Below are 6,096 nucleotides of genomic sequence, written 5' to 3'. Positions count from 1 at the left end.
TACAAAAATCTATTATCTACAAAGGACAATGCATTGGCTGTTAGTGAGTTAATCAACAAAGAATGTGAGAAAGGTTATTTACTAGGACCATTTTCAATGCCACCTTTCCCAGAATTCCGTATCAGTCCTATCGGTATTGTAGAAGGAAAATACTAAAAAAAGCAACGTTTAATTGATGATCTCTCTGCTCCACATGACGATCCAAATCATCCAAGTATCAACGGCTTAATCGACAAGGAAGCGTGTTCTTTGACATATGTTACTATTGATCATGCGATTAAAATAATTCAGGAATTAGGACAAGGTGCGTACATGTGTAAGGCAGATATCACAGATGCTTTCAAACTGATTCCAATTAAACCAGAACAAATGGCACCTTTTTGGGATTAAGTGGCAGGAACAGTTTTATTTTTACCAGCGGCTTGCTTTTGGATGTAGATCCAGCCCTGTCATTTTCGACCATCTTTCACAGGCTGTGTGTTGGATAGCCCAGAATAACTGTAATATTCCGTATATTCTTCACTTGTTGGATGATTTCTTAACAATCAGTGCACCAAATAGTGACGGCGAGGATATCATGAAACGTTTATGTAAAATTTTCAAGGATTTAGGAATCCCTTTAGCGGCACATAAAAACAATAGGCCCGTCAACCGAATTAGAATATCTGGGAATTTTTTTAGACAGTGTGAATATGGAGGCACGGTTACCTGAGGATAAAATCACAAGGATTACGGCATTTCTTGAAACTACATTGGAAAAGAGATCATGTACGAAACGCGAATTACTACAGCTTCTGGGTCATTTAAATTTTTGCACCAGAATCATCAAGCCAGGCAGGTCATTTATTTCTTATCTGATCAAGCTATCAACTACAGTCAAAAAAAACTGCATCATCGTGTGTACCTCAATGAGGAATGCAAAGAGGATATTCATATGTGGCTTCTTTTCCTAAGACAATGGAATTGGATATCTATGTTTTACGATATCAAACTACCTATGAAATGGAACTGTATACAGATGCATCCTCCACTATAGGCTTTGGGCTTACTACCATGGATATTGGTTTGCGGTTAAGTGGCCTAAATTTCTGTTAAATGAAATACAGGCAGCATCTGATAAGGCAGTATCAATGGCGTTTATGGAGTTATATCCCATAGTGGCAGCAGTCGTGTTATGGGGTGAAACAGTGGCGTGCTAAAGGATCTTAGTCTATTGTGACAACCTAGCAACTGTTAACATAATTAACAAAGGAAGGTCAAAAGCTCTCCATATTATGAAGCTTATGTGTAAATTTAACTTGGTTAGCTGCTTGTTGTAATTTCACTTTTCATGCTGAACATGTACAGGTGTTAAGAACAATATAGCTGACAGTTTGTCTCGTTTGCAGTTACCACGATTCAGCCAGCTGGCACCTCAAGTATCAAAGATACCCAGCAAGTGTCCTCCTCCCTGGGATGTAATGTGGAACTGACTAACTCGGTATCGAGGATCTGGGCCAATATATACTTTTGGAGAATGTACGCGTCAAGTCTAAACCGTCTCTTTATCGCTTCCTATTTTACACAAACCTATCTATGAGACGTTTCTGTATCCCCGATAAACATTTCGTTCATTCTCATTTCTTTACACAAAATATACTGAGATCAAAGTTCCTATGTGCTGTTCATTATACATTTTTTGCGAGTTCATAGTGTTGTGTTAGACTCACATACATCTGTTTGTACTGTACACGTAGAGGCGATCACTCAAAAGGCAGACCGTCCCTTCTGGTTTCCTCTCTCAAGGATTTCGTTCATTTTTTGATATTTTGATTTTAGGTATACCCTGATCACAAAAACCACATAAAAATTATATGTCACCGGGTTAATTTTTCTTCCATGGATTTTAAGGATTTTTAAATAGATAATATTTCCTCCGTTTAACACCCCTTCACATATAAAGAATATGCCCGTAACATGTCCATACCTTCAGTAGGTGACATAGAATTCATAACTATATCAAATAAGCTGGGTTTTCCACAATATAACGAAATATCATTATTTTAAAATTAAATCCGGACCCAATTTTAGTGGAAAATTGCATCAAAATAGTCATGTTTTATTTTCTGAAAAGAAATATCAGAAAAAATCTATTTTTTTAATAATTTTCATGAAGATTGACTTATTTGCAATATGAAAAACCAATAAAAGGTATACCTCACCATATTATTTTTCAAAATATAACCGATTTGCTTTCTAATACCCCTTAAATTTTGGCCTGAAAACGTTAAGAATAGGTGAATCCGTAGCACTTTTCAACGTTTTATGTTATTCATTTACCCTTGTGAATTTTCAATGTTCATTATATTATTGGAGCATACAAAATAACACAATAATTACATATCTTAACGATTTTATTTATTTATTATATAAAATATAACAAACCAGTTTGCAAGCTACATGTAGGCCTTACCTCAAACTTCCAAAAAGAGTCAACTTCAGCAGAAAATACATCAGCTTTTTCTGAGACAAATATTTCCTCTGTCTGATATTGTATTAAAATCGAATATTTTCCTCAAAAGCAACTTTCATATTGTAAGCAAAGATTTAAATATAAAATAAAATGAAAATAATTTCCAGCAATTTTATTTCCGTATTTTGTTTGTCCGTTTCCGGACGAAAATTAATATACAATTTTCTAACGAAGAGTGCATATTGAAGCTCGAAACTCGAACGTTTCCATTCAAAATACCACTAACTTCCTTTAGCATCCATATACTGTGTAAATTTGTTTCTTTTCTGCAAAAAGATAGGTATAGGTAACGATAACGGTCATTCATTTGTTACTACTGACGTGAAGTTTTTCATTTTGGGTCCCCGTAAATCCATGTGTTTTCTATCCGACTGTTTAGCGACTATTATGATTCTTGAATTTTACCGATTGCCACAAACTTTAGATTGATACACTTCAACTAAACACTCGGAAAGGTTCCAGACAAAATATTTGCTCGAATGCCGATGTCAGAAGCGAGTTATGATAGATGGGTACGGAGAAATAAAATGTGGTATAATATAATAATGATAAGAAAATTTGGATTAATACATAATTATCTACATTTACATGTGCGACTTTCAAGTATGTTACATTGTGTAGGTCAAGCACATGTGTTTCTTATTTACAATAGCATATGTACGTACATGTAAAGTCTATTTGAAACCAACTTCCGTTAGGGTCATTGTATAACTACTAATTACCTAGCCATGTTGTTAATTATAATACAGTGTAAGTCCTAATGATTAACCATGTTTCCCTATATTATACAGCAGCTACATTGGTATCAACTGTCCCAGGTATTTGGTATCATACCCAAATATTGACATTTGTTATCCCGGTGTACTGCTATATAAACTCGCAAGTAACCTCTGTACAGAGTCGATTCCTAAGACTCCAATAAATCATACAATCCACTCAATCTGCGTTGGAGTTACACACAACTATAACATACACAACTACAAGATTTTCAACATTACAAAACACGTTTGCCGGGAACCGGATTGCGACGTTACAAACGTATAATTCAATTTTGCTTGTTACGAGCATTTTCATTGGCTTAAAAATTTACTTTATCAGCCCTTAAAGGAAAAAATGTCGTCGCCGTTTGTGACGTTGCTTCTGATTGGCTGAGATGGCGGCGTAATGATTTCATAGACAAAGGAGTCCCAAAATGAATTTTGAGTATTGAAGAGATTATCTTTACTAATTTGAATTATAAGGATTAAGTTGAATAGATTTTTTATTTTATGGAGATATAACACAAACATCTGAGTGTACTGTCATCATTAACCGCTTCGCGGTTTATTTAGAGTATACTCAGATTTTGTGTTTATATCTCCATAACATAAAAAGCTATTCAAGTTAATCCTTAAATGACGTCACAGAAGGGACGGTCTACGTTTAACAGCAGTTGTTTCGAGTGTATAAACTCTCGCTTACAGCTCAAATATTTTCTCACAAAATCGTATCCATTTTTTGCAACTTTTGAATGCCATTATATAAAATGTATTCATTCTTCCGTGCTCATATATTTGGCATCTTTCAAAATACTAAGTAGGAATGTGCAAGAACCAATGTCAGTAACCATTGAGATTTAGATGGAAAATTAAATCTGGTCTAAAACACGCTTAAATATCAATGTAACATTGTGAAACATATTTTAGTTAAAATTTAGTAAGCGACTCCAGTGAATACACCTCTTCATACTCTACAAGTTTCTGAACAGGAGCAACTGTACATTCGGAATCATAAACACAACACTGGAGATCCCCATACTGATCTGCGGACGTCAGACAGCTGAAGCAGAAAGTAAGTGTACATGCTGGATTACAACATTCCATTGTCTTACATCCGCCATCATGTTCGATTAAACTTTTACATTCTGGACATGCTCGAACCTTTGGTACATTAGATATGTTACTGTATTCCATTTTGACGCGCTCGCAATTATCAAGAGTCCATTGAGCAATTTTGATGCTATTTTTGTCACAATTGTGACCTGCATCCCAAGGTAAAACACATTCCCAGCAGAAAGCGTACACGGATTTTCCGTCTCTCATACAATAGACACAATCCACTTGGTTATCGTCTGGGTCTATTCTTGTACATTGCATCCCACAGGTAGGACATTGTCTTATATCATTGTTATAATCGATGGCAACTTTTGTCATTTTCCTGGAGAAAAATACAGATTCGTCATCGGTCATATCAGCTTTCTTGGATATCTCTGGAAATTCCCAAACTTCATCACATTCCATACACTTGAACGACTGATCACAGCTAATTGAGCTTGATAAAGCAATATCTGTACAGGTTTTCTGGGGCTAAAACCAAAGAAAGAAAAACATGAGTAAAACCAGGCTGTACTATACACGTCATAGCACAATGGTTTAATTATAGGTTAGGAGTGAGAAATAGACATATTTGCATACGAACCCTGTTCATCATATCTCATTTTATTATTTGCGGCATGTTCAGAACAGATTTTGACATGGTTGTCGTCCGTCATTTACACGACATTTGACATCATGACTTAATTTTGACATAGCCTCCGTTTGTCAATACTTATTCCCTATATTCGTTTACAATTACATTTTGAAATGACCTCCATCTGGCCATGCTTCTTGTCAATAACAGCTTTTGACACAATCCCCGCCCGACATTACTTACTTGCTGCATGTCCACAACTCATTCTGATACGATCCCCGTCCGCCATATCACCGTCAAACATGTCTTCCTTGCTTGTGCTCTCTCTCCGATTGGCACTCGTCTATCTTTTCTGATGATCATGATTTCAGTAACGCCATCAGTTCGGAATTCCTTTTCATCATTACGTAGTATTGTTTGTATCTTTGATGACTTCAATTTCGTCAACTTTTATTCCGAGTGACTTTGAAACAGTTGACTTGACTTTCTTGGTCCATCGGTCACGAACAGTCCTTGGTCCATCGGCCAACAGTGAACCCGGATTTATTGAAATGCTCGAGAAATATTTCAAATGAACACGATCGCGAAACGGCGTAAGCATCACTCAAAGTTATACTTTAACTGCAATATAATTTCATAAATATTTTTAAGAAACTCTGTATTAATCCTCAAAACTTTGCGCAACTCCTAATCTCAGATGCTAATACAATACGACTTAAATAGGCTTGGTTTTACTTCGATTTTATTGTGATGTCGAATACTAGGAACATGTTTCTTTACTCAAAGCATTTTGGTACTCACGTATGTGTTAGAGACAGAGGTTCCTGCCACTCTTCGGTATTTAAAGATAAAATGGTCGGGAAACAATAATTGAAATGAAGTATCAATAATTATATTTCCATGTTACACTGTTAAAATTATGTTGATATGTTTTTAAAATGCCTAGCCCTGTCAGCCATGATACACTAAACAGTTTTTACGTCAAAATATATATGATTGCTTGTTAGACAATTCAATACGGTGTATGAAAGGTTTCATATTAAGTATGATATTCATATCAAGGATTAAAAAGATATTCTTTTACAGAAAATACGAAATCACATGTTTATATGAAATATATTTTTCAATAATATTAA

The 6,096-nt window shown here is 35.3% G+C and overlaps 1 pseudogene; it reads right to left on the bottom strand.

Moving 5' to 3' along the window:
• Window positions 1-2,245: 2,245 nt before the first annotated feature.
• On the bottom strand, window positions 2,246-5,561 carry LOC138313982 (uncharacterized; annotated as a pseudogene).
• Window positions 5,562-6,096: the final 535 nt, after the last annotated feature.

This window comes from Argopecten irradians, unplaced genomic scaffold, assembly GCF_041381155.1.
Source record: "Argopecten irradians isolate NY unplaced genomic scaffold, Ai_NY scaffold_1134, whole genome shotgun sequence".
Classification (NCBI taxonomy): Eukaryota; Metazoa; Mollusca; class Bivalvia; order Pectinida; family Pectinidae; genus Argopecten; species Argopecten irradians.
The sequence above is the reverse complement of the archived record's forward strand: the minus strand, read 5'-3'. Positions and strand labels throughout refer to the sequence as shown.